We start from the raw sequence: 17,855 nt of genomic DNA on the forward strand, positions 1-17,855 counted from the left end.
ACAATCTTTGAAAATATACATATGCTTGGATGTGTAAATATATAGTTTCTGGTATCTTTTATTTTTTTTTTTTTTGAGAATAATTTCTTTTTTCCTGCTGTTTTATTTTATTGAAAAATTTTTTTGGCCACTCTGAGCAGTTTGTGGGATCTTAGTTCCCTGACCAGGGATTGAACCTTGTGCCCTGGGCAGTGAAAGCATGGAGTCCTAACCACTGGACCGCCAGGGAATTCCCTCTGGTATCTTTATTGTGACAAGAAAGCCAGATAGCTAAAAATGTTGAGAACCTAGGGCCATATTGATCTTCTTAAAAGGCCCACACTTGTCTCTATTTTCTCTTTATCAAGCTAAAGCAAGGTCTCTTTAAGACAGACATGAAAAAGCCTTCAGCTGCCAGCCAGTCAAGCACTGCTAAGCGCCCACACCCCCTTCTAGTCTCCAGTCTCCACTGCAGAGGGCACACTGCCCATGCCTGTCACAAGGTGGCAGCCCTGTCCAGCCGACCTGTGTGAACACGTGGGTGTTGACATGAATCCCCCTGCCTCTGCCACCCAGTCAGTTCTCATCCCCATTGCAACCTTAGCTCAAAAACCTTCAACAATTATAGAAAAGGAGTTCAAATTCCTTAGCCTGAAGACCAAGTCACACCCAAAACAATGAAGGAGGAAGCAGAGGCCATGATATTTGTAATGGTAATTAATGGAATATCCCTAGGGGAGAAAGGAGCTTTCAGAGAATAAGAATGGGGATTTCTAGGTCTCATTCCATTGCCTGAGGGTGGGGTATGACTTTAACTGGGGGAAACAGTGGATTTCCTTCTATTCTTTCGGGGTTTTTTTTAGCCTGCAATTCTTTTAAAATGCTTATTGCATATATTGTTCCTACTGTTCATTCAGCAGGCAAACATATACTGACTTTATTGTAATTTTTCATCAAGTTTGTCTTTAATCCCTAATTAGATTTTTAAGTCCTAGCATTTTATATTCCTTACAACCCACAGATTTTGCTGTGCTTAAAGCAGGTGTCAAAAATACACTTGTTGAATAAATGCGTGAATATATTGCTAAGTGTAAATCACCAACATAGAGCTCACCTTGAATGGAAAGGCCTGAGGCAAGCGCCCAGTTTACCCTTTAAGGACAGCTCTTATTTCTTTTCATCTTCATTCAGCTAATTATCTCAAGGTCAGTGAAGCTTGAGAGTAGGAAAAAGATTATTATAAAGAATGGAGTTCAGTAGGTTAGTGCAGAGGCTCAGCTACTTGCTTGCTGTAGAATCTTGAGCAAATTACTTCATCCAGTCAGACCTTATTTCTTTATCTATGAGATTAATCCATTATGGAGAGTCAGCACAGTACAGTGAAAGGAGCTTGATCACCAATCAGAAGGTGTTGGTTCTAGTCCCTGCTCTGTTGTTAGTGGTATTATCTTAACCTCCTTAAGCATCAGTTCTAAAATTCTATGTATGTGAACACTTAAATAACTGAAACTAAAACCATGCACGTGTGGATTAGATCCATTGCTGTATTAGAAATCACCCCCAAATTTAACAGCTTAAAAGAACAAATGTTTATGATCTCATGCAGTTTCTGGGAGGTTCTGACTCAGTCTCTCGCAGGGTTGCAGTCACATTGTAGATCCAGGGCTACAGTCATCTCAGGGTTTCATTGGGGCTGGAAAAGCTTGAGCTTCCAAGCTCATTCAAGTGGTTATCGCAGGCCTCAGTTCCTCAGTGGCTAATGACTGGAGTCTTCAGTTCTTTACCATAGGACTGCTCACAGTATCGCAGCTGTCTTCCCCCAGAGCAAGAGATCCAAGAAAACTAGAGCTAGAGATACAGGTACAGATAGATGGGGGAGCAGGAGGAACCCAACACTGGGCTGCAGTCTTTTATCACCTAATAATCTTGGAAGTGACCTCCCATCATTTCTGCTGTGTATTGTTGGTCATGTAGACCAATCCTGGTACAGTGTGGGAGCAAATTACACAAGGGTGTGAACACCCAAAACAGGGATTATTGGGGGCCATTGCTCAACAGTGGAATTAACAGTCTTGTCAAGTACTACTCCTTCCCTTTCTCACCTCCTTTGATCTCTCCCCAGCCAGAGTATAATCTTGTTCTCCCCTGTGTCCCCCTGTGCCTGGCACATGCTATGTGCTCACTATTCGTTGAAATGAAATGAATGAGTATTACACTTTCTCCATGCTTTTTTTTTAAAAAAAAACATGAGACGGAAGGCATCTTAGCGAGACTTCACTGTACCGTAACTCTTTACAGATATGGAAATCAAGGTCCAGAAAGGGCTCCTTATTTGTTAGCAGTGGAGCTAAGGCTAGAATCTGATCTCTAAACTTCCCTTTCTCTGTATTTTCTGCTTCACTCTCTCTTAACTTCAGTCTTTGTAACTTGGAATTATCCTTGACATAGAATTTAGTAGCTCTGTTAATAAATCATCTACCTCTGCTGCTCTGCCTTTTGTGCCATTGCCTTAGTTCCACTTCTGTTGAAATATTCAGTAATGCTTTTGTCTGATTTTCCTTCTATATTATAATTTTCTTTTTCTGTTCACCTTCCGATTCCCTGGCCCTAACCCTAAACGTACTGAATGGCCAAGGTTTCATGGATATTAAATTCTAATATTAACTTGCACTATCATCTTCCGTGCTCTGTTTATTTTTTATTCTTGTAATAGCAGTTCATAATTATGTGTCTGAAAGTGTTTCTAGTTTAAAAGGCAAAGGCAAAAATCCTTTTGCAGTAGGTCCTATTTAAATCACAGACCTCATTTTTGCTTCATTTCTTTCCCTTGTCTATTACTAGCCTTATTGGAAAAAAAAAATTATTTGAGATCTCAGCATTTCTAGAGTGAAGGTGCCTCTTCCGCACTTGCTGGTATATGAAGCAGGCTTCTTCCCTCTCGCCTCTCTGATGATGGCACTTTTCCCATGAAGCTATTACAGCAGGTTCCAACCACATTGCGTTATTTACACGTGTGTCTCCCCTGTTGGACTGAGCACCCTGAGGGAAAGCATCATGGCTTACTCATTGTTTGTACACTGCAGTATCTCATGGTATAGTTCCTAAGAGGGTCTTCATACATATTTGTCAGGTTGAATCAACCAACTCTTCATGTCATTTCCAAGATTAAAGTGTCCTCTTCCTAGCAATGATCATTCTTACATGAGATCTTGTATTTCTCTGAGTTAGAGACAGGGATTGTTACTTTTTCAGGCTATCATTTGCTCTCCCTGGAGCATTCTATAGTCCTAAGTCTGACCTGAATGACCAGAGCCATTTGAAAGCCCTCCCGCCCAAGGCAATGTACAGTTGTCCCTTGGTATCCGTGGGGGGATTGATTCCAGGAGCCGCCAGTAGATGCCAAAACCCGCGGATGCTCAAGTCCCAAAGTGCGCCCTCCGTATGAGTGGTTCCACATCCATGGATTCAACCATCCTCAGTTCTGTAGTGCTGTACGTATTTATTGAAAAAAATGTATGTATAAGTGGATCAACACAGTTCAAACCCGTGTCGTTCAAGGGTCAACCATAATTTGAGGTGTGCCTGGAAAACCTCTCCCCATCAAGTGTGGTCCTTTTTCAGATAAATCCAAACCCCTTCTCATTGGAGACTGAAGACTTATCTTACAAGAGGCTCCTTTTGAAATCCAGATGTCTCAAGGAGAGGCTGTGGCTTGTCTCTCATCTGCTGGCACCTTAGCAGGGTTAATATTTTAGTAGAAAGAGCTACAAGAGCAAAGCAGATTCCTGTTAGAATGAAGTCCTCGGTCTGGAGTGGAGGTGGGCAGGGAGGTGATGAAAGGTGGGGGTGGGAAGAGCAAATACAAACTGCAGGCTGCCCTCCTCACTTATCCCGCATGGTGAACAGCAGCTGCTGCAAAGAGGAGAGAGAAGCAGAAAAATGCCCTTCGTCCTGTCACGCTTGCTCTGGCTTCCTGCGCTTCTCTTTTTCTCACGTATACTTCGTGAGAATCAGCCCTGAGGGTGCCACAGCTGCTCTACTTTGGCGACCACAGCAGCCTGGAGGGTCACCCTGCTGCGTGCAGCTCCAGCAGCTCTAGGCAGGTTGTAGGGACACTTTCGCCTGGCAGAGGGTGCTGTGCTGGCAGCCTCCCTCTGTCAAGGATGGCCTTTCCTCAGCCACTTGAAAGTTACCGCTCCAAAGTTAACAACTGCAAAGTTACTTGTTTTTCTGTGCTGCCACACAATGTAACCCATTTACTGGATGACAGATATTTACTTTTTTTTTTTTTTTTTTCCTTGCGTTATGCGGGCCTCTCACTGTTGTGGCCTCTCCCATTTGCGGAGCACAGGCTCCGGACGCGCAGGCTCAGCGGCCATGGCTCACGGGCCCAGCCGCTCCGCGGCATGTGGGATCCTCCCGAAACGGGGCACGAACCCGCGTCTCCTGCAACGGCAGGCGGACTCTCAAGCACTGCGCCACCAGGGAAGCCCCAGATATTTACTTTTAAAGTTAAAAGTTAAAATCATTAAAGTTAATTGAAGTTATTTTTGAGAATTTAACTCCCCCCGCCCCATCTAAATTCTTAGATGGCGTTAAAGGCTCAGGTGATGTCAGGAAACAGAGTTGGATGTTGACTGCCCTCCTTTTGCAGCAAGAAGGTATATTTGCTGCCCTTTACTGATGGCTGAGTCTTCACCCTTATTCAGGCCACCCACAGAGCAGGGGTAGATCTAGGGCCCCAGGAACAGGTTGTATGCCTTTGAGGATTTGGGTGTTCTCTGGCTGAGCACATTCATGATGGTTCATTCCTCTGGTCTTAAGGAAGTGCTTAGCTCAAGGCAGAGTCTATGTGAGAGGTGCTGGGCTGGATGTGGTACCCAAGGAGGGGGACCTTCGTTGCCCACCTTAGTAGTTCCCGGCACGTTCTAGGCCTTGCCATGGTGATGAGAGTGTCTGTGCATGACTGGCCCATGACCAACCTGTTATCACTGATGTGTTTTGGGCAAACCCAACAGCCAGCAGCATAACCCTCAGGGAGTCTTTCACCTGTCCCATGGAACTTCTGCCCTGTTATTCCTGGGAACTGCCCTGGGACGGACACCAGATCCTTACCCCTGGGCTCCTCAGAAATTGCTCTCCAGTTGCATTTAGGCCTGTGAAGCAGGAGCTGCTGGAGCTGCCTAATGCTTCTTAGCATTTCAGTGTTGTTACATTTATAATGTTATTCAATTTAAAAATAATTGTATTTTCTACTTTGCAATTCTTATGTTCTCTTTCATTCAGCTGTTTAATAATGTCAAATGCTTAGAACCCAGATTAGAATTTCTTACAATGGTCTCTGATTAAACCCCAATAAAAGTACAGTCAGGAAAACTCATAATATAAGGCATGCTGACTAACTCTTGGAAGCTCAATTTACATTTTGTAAATCTTAAACTAATTTGAGGATTATGCCTTAAACTAAAAAGCTTTATGGGTACTTTGGCAAAATATTAACAATAATAAATTAAAAAAAAAAAACCCAAACTTAGGTAGTTTTGTTCATTCATTCATTACTTTGCCTATTTTCAAAAAATGATTTGAGACAATGTACCATAATTCTTTAAAACCACTGAAAAAAAATACAAGGATGAAGACAAACCAATGAAAGACACTGAATAATTATTCTGGACTGAGGGAAATGTCTACTTTTAAGTTCAAGACTTAGTTTCAGGTTTTCCTATAGCCAAGGCAAAAAGAGAAGCACATTCGGTTACATCTCTCTCATATCGATTATGATTAAGCATATTGGACAAATGTCTTCCTGGAGCTAAATTGTAAAAAAAAAACAAAAACAAGCAACTATATTGTGAATCTTTGGGGATGTTGATCAAGATAGTAGGGATATCTTCAACTAAATAAGATGCTTTTTATTTAGTATTAGCTATACCGAGTTTTGATTTGTAAAAAGAGGGCATGGTACTAAATTATAGTTTGTAAAACCATTTCTATAAAGAGCTAGAGCAGTATTCAGATATATAAGTTTCTGCTGAGATGACATGATATAGCTTAGGAATTCTAAAAGAAATACAAGGACAACAAAAAGTTATAAAGTTGCCACAGTCTGTCTTTCTTGAGCATCAGCAGTCTTCACTGGGATTTTACTGGGAACTTAGAAATGACACTTCAGAATCGAGGTTACTGGTGGGAATCTGAACCCCAGGTATCCTGTGTTATTTGAAATAATATTCGTATACATCAGAGACGTGGAAAGTTGGTGTTTTATTATGCATTCTAAAGACTGACTTATCTTCTTATCTTGATGATAGACCACTCCAACTCTAAATAAATGAAAAAATACCTATACAAATATTAATAAAGCATCAGCAGACTTAATGAGATTCAGAAGGCCCTCGGGAGGTGTGAGTGCTCCATTGGTAGAGGCAATCTCCCATGGGCCTTGAACTTTCCTAGATATCCTTGCTGAGTGTGCTAGATTGCAAGGCTTACCCATCTCCTGACACTGAACAGTTTTTGTAGCTAGCCACACAGGCAACTAAGTAGGTCTAGGTGACTGCAGCGTGACTACCTTGTAACTACTTGAGGGAAGGGGACTAACTAACTTCAAAATATTCATTACTGCTCCTTTTATTTTAAATTCATTTTAAGTATCTTTATTTTCTGCTTGCTGCAGTGTTTACTGCCTGATCAAAAAGTTCTGGGCTTTAGGCCCTGGATTCCTCTCCTGTAAAGCAACCAGCTGTGCGTGCAGGTATCATTTGGTCTCATCATGTCACCCCTGTTGGACTTGACAGCAAGGGGAACTGAGGCAAATCTGCTGATGTTCACGTTGCTCACTGTGCAGTGAGTAATAAAGTCCTTTGTGTCTGACCCAGAAATCTTTGGTCTTCTGTCCAGGAAACTGTGGTGGACTACATGGTCAGCTGGCGAGTAGAGGAAAATCTCAGACTCATTACTGCTTTTCACAGTCTTTCCCAAAGTCATCATGCCTTAATCTTCCTTCCTCTTCAGTTGCCTCTTTAAGGCAGATTCATTATGCCCATGACCTCTAAGAGTGTTTCCTCCCACCGGCAAGTTTATTTTCCCTTTACTTTATTTACAACCACCATGATTGGGAGTTATAGTCTTCAGCTTGAATGAGAATCATGACAGTATAAGAGACCCTGAGCGGGATATACAGTCCTTCAATACTCCTGTCAAAATGATAATAGTAATAACAATAATACTAATAACAATTAATAATATTTTCATCATTACGTATGAAAAAAATTGAGACTCAGAGAGATTGTACAGCTTCTTCAAGGGCACACAGCCTGTGAGCAGCAGAAACATAATTGAAACCTAGACCTGCTGACCCTTAATCATTATTCCATATTACTTCCCCAACAGAAGTTTCCAGTTCAGTTCCATATTTAAATATATATATATGTGTGTGTGTGTGTATGTATTTCGTTAACCTCCTACCTACCCCTCCTTGCTAGGGATTAGTAACCTCTTTCTAATCTCAGCTCAAATCTTATGACTGTTCCTGTGTTGTCTTCTCCCTTCGTCAGTCCTGTCCTCCCCCGCATTGGCTCGAGTCCCCTTCGCTTTGCTTTGGGCTGACAGTCGAATCAAGTAATGGTGGAACCAAGGAAGTTACAGTGACCCAGGGAATCCTCAGCATTTATTCATAATAAGTGATGAAATTAAAAAAATATTCTTAATCCCATCTCCAAAATACTCATTGCCACTCTTTTTATTTTTAATTTTTTGTAAATATCTTTGTCTGATTTTTTGGTCCACTTGTCTTTGTGTCTGCACATTCTGTACAGTGTTAAAACTGTTCTGCTGATGGGTGAGAGATGAGTCCCTTTATCTGTGATGTTGGGAAATCTGTTGAGCGTCTATGAGGCAGATGTGGTGTTTGTGGTAGGAAGGGCCAGTTTCTCACTGCTCCACTTGGAAGAACACCTCTGACTCTGAGTAAGAGTAGAACTTTCCTCCATTTTCTTTCCTACGTTCCACTTTGAAATAGTTCACAGCCACAACTGGACCAAAGACTCCTATCTCCAGGCCAGTAGGTCTCCCAGGCAGATTCCTCATTACGGTTATGTTGAAATAATTTCTTATGACCTGATTGCAAGTTATAAAACTAGCAAAGGAATAATAATATTGATAATAATAATTATAATTATTATACTAACACCACTACCATTTGTTGAATATTGACAGTTCACAAGGCTCAATACTAAAGTTTACAGGTATTATCTCATTTAATCGTTTTACCTCTGTATCTAAGGTGAGTATTATTTTCACTCCATTTTACAGATGAGGAAATTGAGGTCTAGAGAAGTCAAGTAGTTTTCCAAGACTATTCACCTGGCAGGTGGCAGAATTCCATCTTAGGTTTTCAGATGTCAAAGCCTCTTTCTAAACCACCGTGTTCTAAAGAAGACGTTTCACAAAGTGTGGTTCTAAGAACAACAGCATCAGCATCACTTGGGAGCTTGTTATTAATGCAGATTCTCAGGCCTTATCTCATATCTACTGAATAAAAAGCTTTAGGAGTGGGACCTGGCAATCTGTTCAAATAAGTCTCCTCAGTCGATTCTTATGTATGCTAGGGTTTTGCAATCACACTCCAGAACTTTTCCCTCTCCATTTAAGTATCCAATATCAATTCCACTAATATCGGTCATAAATAACTTATTTAAAAAGGGCATGGGCTTCCCTGGTGGCGCAGTGCTTGGGAGTCCGCCTGCCGATGCAGGAGACGCGGGTTCGTGCCCCGTTTCGGGAGGATCCCACATGCCGCGGAGCGGCTGGGCCCGTGAGCCATGGCCGCTGGGCCTGCGCGTCCGGAGCCTGTGCTCCGCAAATGGGAGAGGCCACAACAGTGAGAGGCCCGCATAATGCAAGGAAAAAAAAAAAAAAAAAAAAAAAAAAAAAAGGGCATATTTGTTAAATATGAATTTGTTAAAATGCAGATTGCCGTACACTGCACCATCAATAAAGTATATCCGGCAAAAAACCAGAACCTAAGTCTAATGAAGCCTCTAGTTCTAACTGCCAGTTTACAGGGAATACAGGGGACAGAGAAACATGTTAAATGACACCATGGGAATGCATTCAGCAAAATCCAAGCTGCGAAAAATTCTGTAGGATTAATGACCTGGTTTCTTAAGCAAGTAAATTGCAATAAAAAATATGAAGGAGAAATATATAGGTTAAATGAAAGGGAAGAGGTGTCAACCAAATGCAGTGTTTGGACTTTGGATCCTGATGAAAACAAAATTAAAAACCAAACGAAACCATATAAACAATTTTTTTTTTTTTTTTTTGGGTACACGGGCCTCTCACTGCTGTGGCCTCTCCCGTCGCGGAGCACAGGCTCCGGACGCGCAGGCTCAGCGGCCATGGCCCACGGGCCCAGCCGCTCTGTGGCACGTGGGATCCTCCCGGACCGGGGCGCGAACCCGTGTCCCCTGCATCAGCAGGCGGACTCTCAACCACTGCGCCACCAGGGAAGCCCTAAATATTTTATTCTTAAAACCAGTTTGGGTTTCTGGTACTTTTAACTGCTTAATTGGAGTAGGAAATATGAGAATTTTGATGGCATGAGTTGAATGTAGGGAGAGTCTGAGACTAAACAGAAGGAGTAATCAGTGAATGGGAAGGTGTCCAGAACGGGTAGGCTACTGTATTAGCTTCCTAGGGCGGTCAGAACAAACGACCACAATCTGGGTGACTTACAACAACAAAAATTTATGCGTTCACGGTTCCGGAGGCCGGAAGTCCAAAATCAAGCTGTCAGCAGGGTTGGTTCCCTCTGGAGACTCTGGGGGAGAGTGTGTTCTGCGTTCCTCTCCCAGCTGCTGTTGGCTGCCAGGGCTCCTTAGCTTGTAGGTGCATCACTCCAATCTCTGCCTCTCATGTGTTCACATGACCTTCTTGTATGGACACCAGTCACTGGATTTAGGACCCATGCTGATCCAGTAAGGTCACCTTCTGAGGTTTCAAGTAGTTATGAATTTGGGGGGGGGGGCGGGCACTATTCAACATGGGACTGCTATGCTTTATAATGTTTATTCATTCAACAGATTCTTATTGAGGGCCTACTGTGTACTAGGCCCGACATTAGCTACTAGGGATAGAGTGACAAGTAAGACAGATGTGTCACATGTCCTATATGAAGCTCACAGTCCTTACAGACCAGTGTAGAAGACGGATATTAAACAGAATGGTTGCAACTATGATACAAAGTTCAAAACAAGAAACACTGGTGTGATGGCATCACACAAGAAGAGATCTAAACCATCTGAGGTGGGGTGGGGGGTGATTAAAAAGGTCTCCCTGTGGAAGGGACATCTAAGCCAAAACCAAACAGCAAATAGATATTAGCCAGGTGAAGAGTATACAAGCCAGATTACTACAGACTGGTGCTGTGAATGAGCATTTGCCTTTTTAACAAGCACTTTAGTAATGCTCTAGCATGATGGACTTCAAGAACCCCTGCCCTGGGGCCTCAGCTGACCCAAAATATACCCCAGTCTCCCCATCCACCACCTGTGGGGAAGACTCTGTCTCTCTGCTCTCCCACTCAGCCCTGAACTAGGATGGGGCAAGGTCGGGGGAGGCCCCTTATTACTGAGCCTCCCCACCCATTTGGACACATGAGCCCCTTTCTACCACCATGCAGAATCAACTAAATCAAGCATGTAGCTTATATCTAGGTTAGATTTTTCTCCTCCTTCAGTGAGCTTTCTCCACTTTTTCCCTTCCTCTGACCCTGCTCTACTTTCTGCCACAGACCAAGCCTATAGCTTTGCATTCTAGTTGCTAATTTATTTGCCATTGAATTGTAGAAGGCCAGCTTTCTCATGAAAAACGTCTTAAGTGTATGTTGCACTCATTCAGTGTTTTCAAGGAGGAAAAGGCATCTACATTTTTTCATTTCTTATCTTCATCAGCACTGAAAGTTTTTGTTTTTGTTTTGTTTTGTTTTTAAGTATCTTTCCATCAGAATCAAAGATATAGTCCACAGTAGCATTCCTCAAATATCACAACTGGAATAAAACCAAACACTGTAACAAGTTTGGGACTGTTTCTTAGGGAAACTCTAGTAGATTCTTACAATTTGGCTCCTTTGCAAGGTTAAGGAGAGTAACGTTTAAAAAGTATATGATCACAGATGTTAGAGCTTTTCAGAATCTTGGAGGTTATGGAGATTCGGAAGGACCATCACCTCCTTTATTTCACAGATGAGGACAAGTAAATCTGGAGGTGAGGTGAGTTACATAGTCATTCTTAGCCAGTTGATTCAAAGCTCCTCTCATTCCTCAAAAACTGTTATTTATTTTTAATGACTTTGGTTCTCTAGCTTACTTTGCATTTATGCTCCTTCCAGTCGCTTCAGGTTTCTCCTCCTTATTTGTTGCCCCGTAACTCACAGGAAACCCAGCACCCTCCTTGCTCTGCAGAGTTGGTCCCGGGTCTCAGAGAAATGAGGGTCACCTTACAGCAGGACTTGCACCTACCTTGAAGCTCAGGCTTCGGAATCTTTTTTGTTTTTTTGAAAGGTTATGCATGTCTTCAACACACCGAAAAGAAAAAAATATATATTTTAAAGCCGTTTTCATTCGTTGTCTTCAGTCTAAAAATAGGGTGACAGAGGGATCGTGGGACAAGCAGCAGGAGCAGGGAGGAGTCGGTTGCCACAGTAACCAGTGAGCCATTTCGCTGCATTTGCCTTGACTGTGTGATTTCTGGGAGTTCTTCCCCCTTTCCTGCTCCTGTGCGTGGGGTGAGGGTAGGTGGTGGAGGCATTTTTAGATTATATAACATGGAAGCAGATTCCTTACTTCCGGACTCTCTGTGAAGATGCTGTTCCCTTTTACTTCCCCACCCCACTGCAAACAGCCTTGGGTCATTGGCTTTGCTGGGGACTAAGAGAAAAGATTATGATCACACTCATCTCCATGTACAGTAGTGCCTGTCTTGAACACTTCCCAAGTTTTGACAACCTAGTTCCATAGAAATATCTGCCTCCACCCTCTCCCTCCCAATTCCGATCAGGTCCTCAAATGCCCTGCGCTCCAACAACCCACCAGGAGGCTACCGCCTGGAGCTTTCTTCGGTTCCGGAGAAGAGAGAGGCAGCCCTGTGTGCGGGTCATGTCAGGGAAGTGGCTCTGAAGCTGACCTGGTTCTGCTGTCCTGACCGCAAACTCCACCCTTTCCCGATTTGCAGATCCTGGGATCCGGGTACAGCCCACATCAGAGTGTAAAGAGCACCGGCTTTGAAGGCAAACAGACTTGTGTTTGAATTGTGAACCCACCACCTTGGGCTAATCGTTGTTTGACATTTTCGAGCCTGTGTCTGCCATGTATTAGGCACCGGATGAATGTTAATCTCTTCTACTCCTTCCCTGGTTTTCCTGCCCATCTGTACCTCCTTCTCCCCTCCCAGCTGTTGTCTGGCTCTGGTTGACCGAGGCAGGCTCACTCCTGTATAGCGTTTTGGAAGAGCTAACGTATACATTTGAGGGGTCACCCTCTCCGTTAAAGGACCTTTTCTGCCCGACTCTCCACAGCCCTCCTCCTTACTGGCTGCCTCGCGTCCTCACATAACATCCCTGCAGGCTTCAGACCTTTCCTGACTTCTTTTCATGGAAACACATCTGTTCTCGATCCCATTCATGAAGAAAGAGCACAGTAGGTGCCTGCATAGCTCATCAGGTTTAAATCAAAATGTAAAAGTGTGTTCAGTGTATCCAAATGTGTTAAAGTGATGCATGAAAAGCTCCAATCCTTACTGCTTATTAGGGTGATCAGGAATGAATGAGAAGTCGAATGGGATGTATTAGTTAGAAATTTTTTAGTTGCAGTGATGGAAATCCAACCTGAACTCACCTAAGCATAAAAAGAATATATTAGCTAAAGTAAGTGGGAAGTTCAGGAGTGGAGCTGTCCACAGGATCCCAGAGATCTAGCTACTAGTGTCAGAACTTTTTCTATTCATTAATTCTGCTTGTCTCTGAGTGGCTTTATCCTCAGCTTACCATAGTCAGACTTTCTCAAAATGGATAATCTGTCCTCAGATTTACATCTTTCCAGCTTCTATGACCTAAGAGGCAAAACTTCTCTTCCAACTCCAAATTGGATAATTCCAGGGAAAAGCTTTGGTTAGCTTGGTTTGGGTCTTATACTCACCCCGGACCGATCCCTTTGTCCAGGAGAATGGGGTCCTATTTGACCACGTTGCGTCCCATGTCAGAGAGGTGACAAGCCACCAGGATGCATGATTCACGTTGGGGGAGGATCAGTTCCCGAATGCTGGTGGAAGGCAGAAACAATAGCAGGTCACTTCAGAAGAATAACTGAGATGAGTAATGCCTGAACAGTCAGAAGAGTGCATGGGGAGAGGCAGAGGTAGGTACAAAGCAAGTGCTTGATTGACTCTGAGGAAGAAGACAAGGCTCTTGCCCTCAGGGAGCTCTGAATTCAGTGCAGGAGAGAGGACTAAAAACACAAAGAGAAAGAGATGGAATTGGAAGCAGGGGCCAAAATGCACATACACAGCCAGAGAGGGATTGAGGGAGGACTCAAAGTGAAAACTTAAAGTTGTGTACATCCGATGTCAGAGGAACCGCCTATTTATAACAGCGTCATATCTCAAGTTGGGTTCTGTGGACCTCCAGTGTTCCATTTGATGCTACTAGGTCCTCATAAGGAAAAATGAAAAAGGAAAAGAAAGGAAAGAAAAGAAAAGGAAGGAAAAGGAAAGGAAGGGAAGGAAAAGGACTCTGGCCATGTTTTGGATTTGGAAACTATGGCTTAAAGTTAATTAGTTTAAAAAATTTTTTTGTTCTCTTTATTATAGTAATGCTCATCCACACTTATTTGACAATAGAACAAACCCTCCTAACCACAGACCACTTACCAGCCTCTTGAGGTGGACCCCTGTTCCATAGATTGCATTTTGGAAAATACACCATAGAGGTATCCACACAAATCATGGTAACAATTACAATGTCACATTCAGAAGGACCTTTAGAAGTGTCTGAACACTCTTTTTCTTTTTTTTAATATCTTTATTGGAGTATAATTGCTTTACAATGGTGTGTTAATTTCAGCTTTACAACAAAGTGAATCAATTATACATATACATATGTTCCCATATCTCTTCCCTCTTGCATCTCCCTCCCTCCCACCCCTCTAGGTGGTCACAAAGCACCGAGCTGATCTCCCTGTGCTATGCAGCTGCTTCCCACTAGCTATCTATTTTACGTTTGGTACTGTATACATGTCCATGCCACTCTCTCACTTTGTCACAGCTTCCCCTTCCCCCTCCCCATATCCTCAAGTCCATTCTCTAGTAGGTCTGTGTCTTTATTCTTCATGATCTTTTTTTTTTCTCTTAGATTCCATATATATGTGTTAGCATATGGTATTTGTTTTTCTCTTTCTGACTTACTTCACTCTGTATGACAGACTCTAGGTCCGTCCACCTCACTACAAATAACTCAATTTCATTTCCTTTTATGGCTGAGTAATATTCCGTTGTATATATGTGCCACACCTTCTTTATCCATTCATCTGCTGATGGACACTTAGGTTGCTTCCATGTCCTGGCTATTGTAAATAGAGCTGCAATGAACATTTTGGTACATGACTCTTTTTGAATTATGGTTTTCTCAGGGTATATGCCCAGTAGTGGGATTGCTGGGTCATATGGTAGTTCTATTTTTAGTTTTTTAAGGAACCTCCATACTGTTCTCCATAGTGGCTGTATCAATTTACATTCCCACCAACAGTGCAAGAGGGTTCCCTTTTCTCCACACCCTCTCCAGCATTTATTGTTTGTAGATTTTTTGATGATGGCCATTCTGACTGGTGTGAGATGATATCTCATTGTAGTTTTGATTTGCATTTCTCTAATGATTAATGATGTTGAGCATTCTTTCATGTGTTTGTTGGCAGTCTGTATATCTTCTTTGGAGAAATGTCTATTTAGGTCTTCTGCCCATTTTTGGATTGGGTTGTTTGTTTTTTTGTTATTGAGCTGCATGAGCTGCTTATAAATTTTGGAGACTAATCTTTGTCAGTTGCCTCATTTGCAAATATTTTCTCCCATTCTGAGGGCTGTTGTTTTGTCTTGTTTATGGTTTCCTTTGCTGTGCAAAAGCTTTGAAGTTTCATTAGGTCCCATTTGTTTATTTTTGTTTTTATTTCCATTTCTCTAGGAGGTGGGTCAAAAAGGATCTTGCTGTGATTTATGTCATAGAGTTGAACACTCATTTTTTAAAATTAAACTTGTTAAGATAATTCTAGATTCACATGAGTTGTAAAGAAATATTGCAGAAAAATCCTGTGTACCCTTTACCTAGTTTAATGGTAACATCTTGGGAGACAATAGTATACGGTGCCTATCAGGTTACTGACATTGATATGGTCAAGATATTGAACATTTTCATCACCATAAGGTCCTTCACGTTGCCCTTTTACAGTTATACTTACTTTCCCTCTGCCCCACCCCCTCCTTAATCCCTGGAAACCATTTTAGGGATTTGATATTTGTCATTTCAAGAATGTTATGTAGTTAGAGTCATACAGTATGTAACCTTTTGTGATTGGCTTTTTTTTCACTCAGCATAATTCTGTGGAGAATATGTATACCAATAGTTCGTTCTTTTTTATTGCTAAGTAGTATTCTGTGGTATGATTCTATCACAGTTTGTTTAACCACTTATCCATTGAAGGACATCTGGGTTCTTTCCAGTTTGGGGCTGTTATGAATAAAGCTGCAATAAACATTCAAGTACAAGTTTTTGTGTGAACATGTGTTATTTCTCTGACATAAATACCCAGATCGCAATTGCCTGGGTGACAGGATACTTGCATGTTTACGTTTTGAGAGGTCTTTATGTCATTCTAGATACTAGTCCTCTGTTGGATGTACAGTTTGCAAATATTTTCTCCAGTTTATAGCTTGCTTTTTCATCTTAAGAGAGCCTTTCACAGAGCAAAATTTTAACTTCTTTTAAAGCCAAATTTATCCATTTTTCCTGTTGTGGATTATGCTTTTGATGTTAAGCATAAGAACTCTTTGTGTATCCCTAGATCCTGAAGATTTTCTCCTATAAAAGTTTTATAGTTTTATGTTTTACATTTCAGTGTGTGACCCATTTTCAGTTAATTTTTGTATAAGGAGTGAGACTTAGGTCAAGGTTTATTTTTGTCACTTTTTGCTTATGGATGTCTAATTGCTCCAGCACCATTTGTTGGAAAAGATATCTTTCCTCTATTGCATTGCTTTTGTACCTTTGTCAAAAATCTGTTGGGTCTGTTTCTGTGCTGTCTATTCTGCTCCACTGATCTGTGTGTCTGTCTCTCTGCCAATACCACACAGTCTTCATTACTATTGCTGTATAATAAATATTAAAATCAGGTAAACTGATTGGTCCTGATGTTTTGGACTGAATGGTTTTGTCTCTGCTACTCCCCAAATGTATATGTTGAAGCCCTAACCCCCAGTGTGGCTGTGTTTGGAGATAGGGCCTATAAGGAGGCATTTAAGGTTAAATGAGGTTTTTGGGTAGGGCTCTGATCCAATAGGATGAGTGTCCTTATAGGAAGAGACATCAGAGGGCTTTCTTTCTCTCTCCTCCCTCATACACACTCAGAGCAAGGGCCATGGGAGGTGAGGGCCTAGCAAGAAGGTGGCTATCTGCAAGCCAGAAAGAGAGCTTTCATCAGAAAGTGAACCCTGCAGGAATCTTGATCTTGGACTTTTCAGCCTCTAGAACTGTGAGAATATTAATTTCTGTTGTTTAAGTCACCCAGTCTATGCTGTTTTGTTATGGGAGACCTAGTGACTAATATATTCACTTTAATCTTTTTTTTTTCAAACAGTTTTTAACTTATCCTAGTTCCTTTGTCTTTCCACATATGTTTTAGAATAATGTTGTCTATACCTAATAAAAATATTGCTGGGATTGTGATAGGAATTATGTTAAACTTTTACATTAATTTGGGGGAGAATTAACATCTTTACCAGGCTGAGTCTTTCCATCCGGGAGCACAATACGTCTCTCCATTTATTTAGGTCTTTAATTTTTTTCACCAGTGTTTTTTAGTTTCAGCATACAAGCCCTGTACATATATTTTTTAAGATTTACAGCTAAGTATTTCTTTTTATAAAAACAATTTTAAATAGTATTGTATTTTTAATTTTGATATTTATTTGTTCATTGTTAGTATATGTAAATACAAATGAATTTTGTATGTTTATCTTGTGTCCTGTGACCTTGCTGGATTCACTTATTAGTACTAGGTGGAGTTTTTGTAAATTCCATGGGATTGTATATGTTCACAATCATGTTATCTGCATATAGGACAGTTTTCTTTCTTTCTTTCTAATCTGCATGCCTTTTATTTCTTTTTCTTGCCTTATTATACTAGCTAGAACTTCAAACACTATATTGAATAAGAGCAGTGAGAGTGGGCATCCTTGCCTTTTTCTTGATCTTAGGGTTAAAATATTCAGTCTTTTACCATTAACTGTAATTCTGAAGCTTGTTTGTAGATGTTCTTTATTGAATTGAGGGAGATCCTTTCCATTCCATATTTCTGAGAGTTTTTTTTTTCTTTCTTTAATAAATGGTGTTGGGCTTCCCTGGTGGCGCAGTGGTTGGGAGTCCGCCTGCCGATGCGGGGGACGTGGGTTCGTGCCCTGGTCTGGGAGGATCCCGCATGCCGCGGAGCGGCTGGGCCCATGGGCCATGGCCGCTGGGCCTGAGCGTCCGGAGCCTGTTGTTCCGCAACGGGAGAGGCCACGGCAGTGAGAGGCCCGCGGACCGCCAAGAAAAAAAAAAAAAAAGGGGTTTAACT

Source organism: Lipotes vexillifer, unplaced genomic scaffold, assembly GCF_000442215.2.
Source record: "Lipotes vexillifer unplaced genomic scaffold, Lipotes_vexillifer_v1.1 scaffold911, whole genome shotgun sequence".
Lineage (NCBI taxonomy): Eukaryota > Metazoa > Chordata > Mammalia > Artiodactyla > Lipotidae > Lipotes > Lipotes vexillifer.